The 10592-nt window shown below is 56.0% G+C and overlaps 1 pseudogene; it reads left to right on the top strand.

Moving 5' to 3' along the window:
- Nucleotides 1-2641: 2641 nt before the first annotated feature.
- Nucleotides 2642-8884, top strand: LOC133339200 (serine--tRNA ligase, cytoplasmic-like; annotated as a pseudogene).
- The last annotated feature ends 1708 nt before the right edge of the window (nucleotides 8885-10592 follow it).

Genomic DNA, 10592 nt, shown 5'->3' with positions numbered 1-10592 from the left:
CGGCAGAAAGAGGATTGTTGTGACGGTGTGGGTGAGTTGGTGAGTGGGGAGTGTGTCGTGACAGTGTTGGTGGTGGTTGAACAATGGTGATGAGATGAAATAGTATACTCTTAGGTTTTTTCGGTAAAGTCACGTCTCGAATGTGCACCTTTAGCATGTGCACCTTTAGCATGTGCACCTTTAGCATGTGCACCTTTAGCATGTGCACCTTTAGCATGTGCACCTTTAGCATGTGCACCTTTAGCATGTGCACCTTTAGCATGTGCACCTTTAGCATGTGCACCTGTTGTTCTCTTTTAGCTCCGCCCCCCCCCAATACGTTCCGTTCATTGGCTACCACACTCAGATAAGCTCCTCCCCCCCTCCTCCCCCCTTAACTTGTATTTAAGAACTTGTATCTTGGAATGTTTTGCCTCACTTGATACAGTAAATCTAGCTGTAACGGTCCCACCTGGTGACGGACGCTTGTGTTTCCTCCGAAACGTCGTGATTTATTATTTTATTCTATTTCTATTATTACTTTTATTAATTTTATTTTTATTTTTTACCTACGTGACTTTACCGAAAAAACCTAAGAGTATGAATCCTTGCAGTCACGAAAGCTTGAAATCTAGAATGAAATAGTATCTTGGGGAAGGGGGGGGGCGAAGTCAACCGTGGTTATCCTAGGTAGGACTTTCCCCCGCCATACGAACGTGGATTTTCCACGGTCACTGGCTGTGCAGGGCTGCACAGTAGTAAACAGGTGAGCACTGATAACGCCGGCGTTGGCCTGGAGTTCAAGCGTTGTGTCGAGTTTCGCGATTGACCTCGGATCTAGATTTGAAGTTTTCGTGACTGCAAGGATCCATACTCTTTGTTTTTTTGGTAAAGTCACGTAGGTAAAATTTTTTTAAAACTAAATTAATTCACAAACATAAAATAAAAATGAAAGCAAATAAATTAAATCACGACGTTTCCGAAGCAACACAAGCCTCCGTCTTCAGGTGGAACCGCCACAGCAAAATTACTGTCGTGAATTTCACTACTGAAGACGGGAGCTTGTGTTGCTTCCGAAACGTCGTGATTTAATTTATTTGTTTTCATTTTATTTTATTTTTGTGAATTAATTTAGTTGTTTGTATTTTTTTTACCTATGTGACTTTACCGAAAAAAACAAAGAGTATGACCTCGGATCCACCACCAACCGGAGGCAAGCGACAAAGAGCAAAATAGGTTTGCATAGCTGTCAATCGATACGGGTCACCCCGTATTCTTGTACAGGGAAATTGCGTTTTCAGGTCCGTACGGCGTACAGCCGTTTCAATGCTGGTAACAACAACAACATGGTCCCGTCTGTAAAAGATGTGGTTCCAGACATACAGTACCCTGGCGTCTACAAACTAAGTTGCCTCTGTGGTAGCAGTTACATTGTAGAAACCAAACGACATGTCTCAGACCGCATCCGTGAACATACGGCAGACCTGAAACACGGTAGGACAAACACCTCAGCCGTGGCAGATTACTGTTACAATTCAGTGGGCTCACATGACATTGACTTCTCCAAGACAGAGGTTCTCTGCAAGCCATCTGGCTATCATGAGAGATTCGTTCATGAGGCGATCCACATATACAAACACAGAGACAATTTCAACCGAGAAGATGGATTCTGGCTTAGCAATCATTGGAAGGACGTAATAAACCATTTCGGATCTTAACTGATTGTGTTCACGTTTACGGTGACTTTCAGACCGCGTTCCACTCACTGGCATGGTGCAGTGTGCAGAGTAATGTATGGTTTCGTAATTGTATAGTAAATATATAGCAGTGTGATACACATTAGGGTGGGTAGAATAATACATAGTGTTATATGAAAATGGATAAGGCAGCAACTGCAGCAGCAGCAGCACTGCAGCAGCAACTGCAGCAGCAGCAACTGCAGCAGCAGCAGCAGCAACTGCAGCAGCAGCAGCAACTGCAGCAGCAGCAGCAACTGCAGCAGCAGCAACTGCAGCAGCAGCAGCAACTGCAGCAGCAGCAGCAGCAACTGCAGCAGCAGCAGCAACTGCAGCAGCAACTGCAGCAGCAGCAGCAACTGCAGCTCCCTTTGATGCTGTTAATCCTGCATAATGCACATGCAGTACTAATCACATTCCTGCATTTCCCATAAATATGCTAAATTCCTCTTGATATGCAAATTCCTTTGTCAATGCGCCCAGCTTATATATATGCTCCAAGCTCGTGTGCTGTTTCATTCAGACTCTGTCGCCTCGACGGACCTGGTTTTCACCTGAGGACGGCTGCTTGCGTTGTGGCCGAAACGTCGTGAGAATAATTTTATTATGTTTTATTTTATTATTTTATTACTTCCCTTCTACGTGACTTTACCGAAAGAACCAAGAAGAACAACATGTGTCTTTGTGTCTCTCCCCTGTGATGGGACTTTGTAGAACGAACGCTGAGATCTATAAAGGCAAGCAGTGACCAATAAGGTCTGAATTGGTCTGTAATCAGGTAGGGTCACTGATAAGAGGTTGACAGGTATGTAGTCATGTATAGTAGTGTAGTGTATAGTAGTGTATAGTGTAGTGTATAGTGTAGTGTACAGGAGGTTGACAGCGGTGGGTTTACCAAATGCCACGGGCAGCACCCCCTCCTCCCACGTGACCGAGCGTCACGCCGCACGGCCACGTGGGCGGCGCAGGCGTGTTGCGCATGCGCAATGCGCGGGTTGCATCAGCCTCATTGAACGAGGTGGAGAGGGCGAGAGGCAGCGGAGAGAGACGAGGAGGAGAGAGACAAGGAGAGAGACGAGACGAGGTAAGATATGGAGAGAGAGAGACAAGGAGCAGGAGAGAGAAGGAGGTGGAGAGAGACAAGGAGAGAGACGAGGTAGAGACGAGGTAGAGAGAGAGAGAGACGAGGTAAGATACGGGGGGAGAGACGGGGAGAGGAGAGAGACGGGGAGAGAGACGGGGAGAGAGACGAGGAGCAGGGGAGAGAAGGAGGTGGAGAGAGAGACGAGGAGGAGAGAGACGAGGTAGGATATGGGGAGAGGAGAGAGACGGGGTAAGAGACGGGGGGGAGAGACGGGGGGGGGGGTGAGAGACGGGGGGGGGGGGGGGTGAGAGACGAGGGGGAGAGACGGGGGGGGGGAGAGACGGGGGGGGGGGAGAGACGGGGGGGGGTGAGATTCGGGGGGGGGGAGAGACGGGGGGGGGGGGGAGAGACGGGGGGGGAGAGACGGGGGGGGGGGGTGAGATTCGGGGGGGGGGGGGTGAGAGAGAGACGGTGGGGGGGTGAGAGACGGGGGGGGGTGAGAGACGGTGGGGGCAGAGACAGGGGGGGGCAGAGACAGGGGGGGGAGAGACGGGGGGGGGGGGAGAGACCGGGGGGGGGTGAGATTCAGGGGGGGGGGGTGAGAGACGGGGGGGGTGAGAGGGACGGGGGGGGTGAGAGACGGGGGGGGGCAGAGACAGGGGGGGGAGAGACGGGGTGGGGGGGGAGAGACGGGGGGGGGGTGAGATTCGGGGGGGGGGGTGAGAGAGAGAGACGGGGGGTGAGAGACGGGGGGGGGGGGAGAGACGGGGGGGGGTGAGATTCGGGGGGGGGTGAGAGAGAGACGGGGGGGGGTGAGAGACGGGGGGGTGAGATTCGGGGGGGTGTGAGAGAGAGACGGGGGGGGGAGAGACGGGGGGGGGGTGAGAGGACGGGTGGGGGGGCAGAGACAGGGGGGGAGAGACGGGGGGGGGGAGATTCGGGGGGGGGGTGAGAGAGAGACGGGGGGGGTGAGAGACGGGGGGGGGGGGAGACTGGGGGGGGGGTGAGATTCGGGGGGGGGGTGAGAGAGAGACGGGGGGGGGTGAGAGACGGGGGGGTGAGAGACGGGGGGGGGGAGAGACGGGGGGGGGGGAGACGAGTTCGGGGGGGGGGTAGAGACGGGGGGGGGTGGGAGAGAGACGGGGGGGGGTGAGAGACGGGGGGGGGGGGAGAGGAGGGGGGGGTGAGAAGACGGGGGGGGGGGGGGAGAGACGGGGGGGGGGGCGAGAGACGGGGGGGGGAGACGAGGTTCGGGGGGGGGGGTAGAGACGGGGGGGGGGGGGGTGAGAGACGAGCACTAGACGAGAGGAGGTAGAGCTAGAGGGAAGTGAGAGTAGTAGCTGGGGAAGGGGAGAAGCGAGGTGGTCAAGAGGGAGATGGAGCGAGACAATATGTTGACGATGTGGCGAGGTGAGACGCGCAGTGGAGGGAGACGAGCTGTATGTGTGTGTGTCGTGTGTGTGTGGTCGTGTGTGTCGTGTGTGTGGTCGTGTGTGTGTGTGTGTGTGTGTGTAGTCGTGTGTGGTGTTGTTGTGTGTGTGTCGTGTGTGTGTGTGTCGTGTGTGTGTCGTGCAGCAGGAGGAAGGACCGTGAAGAGGGACCACGAGGTTTTGAAGAGGAGGACGAGGAGCAGCAGCAGCAGGCACCGTCGCCATGGTGCTCGACCTGGACCTGTTCCGCGCGGACAAGGGGGGGCGACCCGGCACGGGTGCGCGAGAACCAGACGCGGAGATACAAAGACGTGTGCCTGGTGGGACACCCTGGTGCAGGCCGACACGCAGTGGCGCGCCTGTGAGTGCAGCGGACGACCCCGCATCCTCCACACCCTGCACCTAGCCTGGCACAGGCGCCGTGGGGGCGTCACGACACAAAGCTCCCCCGTGTTGCCTGTAAAAAACCGCTGGGGCAAAGTGCTGTTAGCGAGCGCCTATGAAGGCGGGCACGGCCACACCAGGGGGTTGGTGGCCAACACCACGCCCGGCCGCCTTTGTCTCCCTTTACACACCGCACCGGGTTACTTATTTTAGGCTGAGTCGACCAAGGGGAGGCCCAAGACCAGTTCAAATAATCACTGATGTTGGCCATAGAGCGGAATCGAACTCGGGCGGCCGCGCTAAACGCTACATTACGCTCCCCACGTGCGGTGTGTGTGTGGTATTGGGTACGCGAGGTGGTGGTATGTGTAGTGTGAGGAGGAGCTGGTAGCAGAGTGGTTAGCAACGCTGCGCTACAAACCCAGCGAGTTCGATTCTTGCTCACGGCGCAGCACCAGTGACGATTATCGACACCGTTCCATGGGCCTCCCCTAGATCTACTCAACCTCAAATGAGTACCTGGTGCCCGTATTTAAACATCGCCACTCGGGGAGACAAACAGGCGGGCCGGCCACTGGTGCTGCCACCCACCCCCTCGTGGGCCGGGTTTCATAGGGGCTCTCTACAGCACTTGGCCCAACAGTCTGTTTAGGCTATATAGGGGACCTTTGGCTTGTTTGGTGTGGTATTGGATATGTGGCTTGGTATGTGGTGCAGTGTAGGATGTGGTATGCTAAATATGTAATGCGGGCGGTATTGGCTTTGTGATGATGGTAAGTGGTGATGTGATGACCACGCGGCGTGTGACGATGTGCGATGTCTCGTACAGGCAGGTACCGCGCTGACAACCTCAACAAGCTCAAGAACCTGTGCAGCAAAACCATCGGCGACAAGATGAAGGTGCGAGCGCCAGCGATCGCGAGACCAGAACGCGTCTCCCCGCTTGCCCGAGGCTCAGATGCTCGACTCTTGCGTCAGAGTCCTCGCTGGGGGGGGGGGGCCACAGTGGTAGTGCCACAGTGGTAGTGCCACAGTGGTAGTGCCACAGTGGTAGTGCCACAGTGGTAGTGCCACAGTGGTAGTGCCACCGGCGCCACTGACCACCGGCATGGCCACGTCGGCAGCCACAGGCATGGTCGCATTGACCACCAGCATGGCACCAAGCGAATGCCCCGTTGGCTGATTGACTTCTGGATTCTGCGCCTTGGCACGTAACCAGACCTGGCAGTGGCACGCCACGTATTTCCTAACAATTTGTGGTGTAATTTGGACCGTGAAATGAACCAACTCGTTTAGAATGACATCAACTGCTCCGAATCCTGCTTTGTACCCACGTGAAACCCGACGTCCCCACTCGTACTGCCCCGTGAGTATGTTTGCACTTATTTCTCGCCGTGCGTAGCCAACCGTGTTCATCGGAGGTGCGGCGCCAAGTGCGTGCACTGGTTCTGCAGCAGCGGTGGTTGACGCCGCGTGTTTGTGTGCATGTGCGTGTTTGTAGAAGAGGAAGATGCCTGGGCAAGACGAGACTCTCCCGAGGGACGCCGGGCCTCGATGAGCTCACGGCGGACGCGTTGCCGTAAGCACTCCAGCCGCGGGCAGTTGTGGCACCGCGCGAGCGCCGCTGCTGTGAGCGGCAGGCCTGGCGGTTGGCCTGGGCGCAGCGTTTTGTTGAGAAGTGCTCGCCGGGCCGTTATCGTGTCCGGAGATGCGCGACGACGAACTTGTTGGGCCGAACCCGACAAGCAGTGGCGCGACGGCAGTGCTCGCGAACGGCTCGCAGTCAGACGGTGGCGAGTTCAATCCTGGTCAGGGAATCGCTCTGCCCGTCATTCTGTGGAGTCGATCAATTGAGTGCCACGTTTTTGGGGAAGATGAACAGTGGCTGTCCACTCATTATAGGCATGTTGAATTTGCACCACTGGTGAGCGCCAATGCCTCAATTCTTAATTGAGCGTAGGACCACACATGCTGTTGACGTGATTCAACTTTACGTGCATCTCCTACCACTAGCAGGGAGGGATGGTGCCCAGTGCAGCTCCCGGTAGCCCAAATCACGGAGCAGATCGAGCCACAATACTGGGTAAAGGTGCAGCACTGCAATCATGCACTGTGTGTATGTGGGGAACGGTGGCGCAGTGGTTAGCACATTGTGCTACGACCCGGCGAGCTGAGTTCGATTCTCGTTTGCATTAACGGCGGCGATATCTTGCCATCTAGCCTGAGCCTCCCCTAGGTCGACTCATCTTTAAATAAGTGCCTGTTGCAGTGCTTAAACATCAGCACTGCGGCCTGGAGACAAAAACGGCCGAGAGCATTGTTTGCCACACCGCTCCCGTCGTGCGCCGTGCCGGCCTTAATAGGTGCTCGCTCGAAAGCATCTGTCCTTAGAGACTGTTCAACACTACAGGGGGAGACTTTGCATTGCTGTTGCAGGCGCTGTCGGTGGCGCAGATCAAGGTGCTGCGCCTGCAGATCGACAACGCGATCGCGCTCGGAGACACCGAGCGCCTGCGCCTGGAGGCCGTGCGCCTCGACAGCCTCCGTGAGGTTGGCAACATCCTGCACCCCTCGGTGCCCGTGAGCAACGACGAGGTTGAGGCATTCTCCGTCATCACGAGGACTCGGCGTTGCGCAGACACGGGCAACAGAATTGCGCAGCGTCACACAGACACGCAGACTCAGGAACCAACAGCGACACTCAGACACACACAGACATAGAATTATGCAGATGCGCAAACTGGCACAGGGTCACGCACAGACCCAAAGAGACAGCTCACACACAGACCCACACAGACAGCCTCATGCAGACACCCACACAGACAGCCTCACGCAACACACAGACACAAACAGACATACGGACTCACACAGACGTAGCATAACATGCACACATGGACCCACACAGACAGCTTCACCCAGACACACGGACTCGCACAGACATAGCATAGCATGCACACACAGCATCACGCAGCGTGTGCGTGTCGCGCACGCGTCTTCGTGTCGCGTCCCAATGCCGTGCCGGTGTGACGCTGTGGAGATGACGAGGTGGAGATGATGATGATAAGAGTGCGACGGGGTCCGGTGGGTGTCGTGGGCGACCGCTCGTGGGTGTCCAGGACGCGGACAACAAGGTGGAGCGCACGTGGGGCGACGTCACCGTCCGCAAGCGCTACTCACACGTCGACCTCGTGGTGATGGTGGACGGGTACGAGGGCGAGAAGGCGGCCATCGTGTCAGGCAGCAGGGGCTACTTCCTCAAGGTGAGCTCTCGGAGCTAGCTCTGGATTATCCGCTTCTGCGGGCCCTTTCTGCGTGGACCATTTTGTCATTTGGAGAAGAAGGGTGTGGACCAATCAACTTCAAGGACAGTGCATACATTATCAGAGTTATGTTTTTTGTTTGCATTCCAACTGCAGGGTATTGTGGGTCAATGCAAACATGACTCGTAAAAAATGTGTCAGTTTTGTTGCCAGATTAAAGGGTAAAAAACTAATTATCATATTTTTGCTACTGGCAAAATGAGGTTCCAATGGTGAAGAAGGGTGTTGTAGAACTAGCTGCTGGAAATCTTGCAGAACCCTCCTGAAAAATACTCTTGGGACGCTGGTGAGACTGTTCCAGGGTCAACGAGAGCAATCAACATAACAGGTGCGTGCGTGGTGCTGCGCTCTCCGTCACGTTGCGTTTCATTGAAGAAACAATGTTGAGCCATTTCATACCGACTTCGGGGATTTTTGCTGAAGATGCACGTCACATTTCTTCACTTCATGCTTCCTCCCTCGCACTGCTCCACTTTGGAATTCCCTCTTCCCATCATCTCTTCTCCCATAACCGTGCTCAATTCAAGAAGCCCATTACACTCTTGGATCTATCAATAGCACGGTTTGTTTCTGGTCACTTGAGGTTTGGTCCTTCCGGGTCTGTGCTCGACAGCTGTGCGTGTGACGGAGTTGTGTGTCTGCAGCGACTGACGTTGACGCAGACGTGGCGACACCCGGAGGTGACGAGTTCGGTCGGCATCGCGGTCGGCCGGTCGCATGTCTCTCCTTCGGGCCCGTGCTCAGTGACTGTGTTGGTATCAAAAAACTAAACTCCCGCTTGCGATCGCTCCGTCAGGGCCCGCTGGTGTTCTGGAGCAGGCGTTGATCCAGCTGGCGCTGCAGCGTCTCTACAGCCAGGGCTACACGCCGCTCTACCCGCCCTTCTTCATGCGCAAGGAGGTCATGCAGGAGGTGGCCCAGCTCAGCCAGTTTGACGAGGAGCTCTACAAGGTGTGTACAAGCGTGCGTGGGTGCATGGGTGGGTGGGTGCGTGCATGGGTGGGTGTGTGCATGGGTGGGTGTGTGAGTGGGTGCGTGCGTGGGTGCGTGCGTGGGTGGTTGGGTGCGTGCATAAGTGGGTGGGTGTGTGCATGGGTGGGTGGGTGGGTACGTGTGTGGGTGCGTGCGTGCGTGGGTGGGTGCGTGCGGGGTGGGTGCGTGGGTGGGTGGTTGCGTGCGTGGGTGGGTGCGTGGGTGGGTGGGTGGTGTTGCGTGCGTGGGTGGGTGCGTGCGTGGGTGCGTGTTGCGTGCGTGGGTGGGTGGGTGCGTGCATGGGTGGGTGGGTGGGTGCGTGCATGGGTGGGTGGGTGCGTGCGTGGGTGGGTGGGTGCGTGCGTGCGTGGGTGGGTGCGTGCATGGGTGGGTGGGTGCGTGCGTGGGTGCGTGGATGGGTGCGTGCGTGCGTGCGTGGGTGGGTGCGGCGTGCGTGGGGTGGGTGGGTGCATGTGTGGGTGGGTGCGTGGGTGGGTGGTTGCGTGCGTGGGGGGTGCGTGGGTGGGTGGGTGGTTGGTGCGTGGGTGGGTGGTGCGTGGTGGGTGGGTGCGTGCATGGGTGGGTGGGTGCGTGCATGGGTGGGTGGGGTGCGTGGTGCGTGGGTGGGTGCGTGCATGGGTGGGTGGGTGGGTGCGTACGTGGGTGCGTGGATGGGTGGTGCGTGGGTGGGTGGTGCGTGTGCGTGCGTGGGTGGGTGCATGCGTGGGTGGGTGCGTGGGTGGGTGGGTGTGTGCATGGGTGGGTGGGTGCGTGCGTGCGTGGGTGCGTGCGTGCATGGGTGGGTGGGTGCGTGGGTGGGTGGGTGGGTGCGTGGGTGGGTGGGTGGGTGCGTGGGTGGGTGTGTGGGTGCGTGCGTGCGTGCGTGCGTGGGTGCGTGCATGGGTGAACGTCCCACACCGCACTCCAGCACGCGCCGTGAGATCATGCAACAAAAAGCACCGGGAGGCTGCGTCATCCATCCATGCTTACAGTGCAACGGTAATGCCTCCACATCATCTTTCCAGTCATATCAACATGCACATCTTTTGGTGAGTTCCCTGAAAAGGTTAATTTTATTTAAAAATTAGTTTTTATTCAATCGTTTTAATATTCGTTTTTTAATTAATATTTAGGTATTGTGAAAAGTGATATAGGTGTACATTTTTAGGTTAGGGGTAGAGTTGGAATGTCTTGAAAACACATCCCTACATTTTTTTGTATGAAGTTAATGGGAAAAGCCGTTCCGAGTTATGAAATTTCATTTTACGCGTGTTTTTTGAAGAACTATTCAGGGTTACCAGTGTCAAATTTGGATCGCATACAGCAACAACATCGCTCTCCTACTGCGAATAGTTGGCAGGACCCTCCCTAAAAAGAGTTTAGATTTTGTGATAAATAAACAACAATAATAGTAAGAAATAAAACTATGCTCACCCACAGTCACGCTGCATACAAAAATACTCATATAAAGATCCCCGTATAGCCTTAACAGACAGTTGGGGCAAGTGCTATTGGCGAGCACCTATGAAGGCCTGCATGGGACAAGAGGGGGGGGGTGTCGGTGGCCAGCACCACGCCGGCCGCCTTTGTCTTCCCAGTATAATGTTTACACGTCGCCAGGTACTCATTTGTGTCCAGGACCAGTTCATATATTCGTCACCGATGTTGGCTGTAAGCGGGAATCGAA

Source organism: Lethenteron reissneri, unplaced genomic scaffold (genome assembly GCF_015708825.2).
Source record: "Lethenteron reissneri isolate LAM-NWPU_2019-01 unplaced genomic scaffold, ASM1570882v1 scaffold_1646, whole genome shotgun sequence".
NCBI lineage: Eukaryota > Metazoa > Chordata > Hyperoartia > Petromyzontiformes > Petromyzontidae > Lethenteron > Lethenteron reissneri.
Note: the sequence above shows the minus strand (reverse complement) of the source record. Positions and strands in the feature narration are given on the sequence as shown.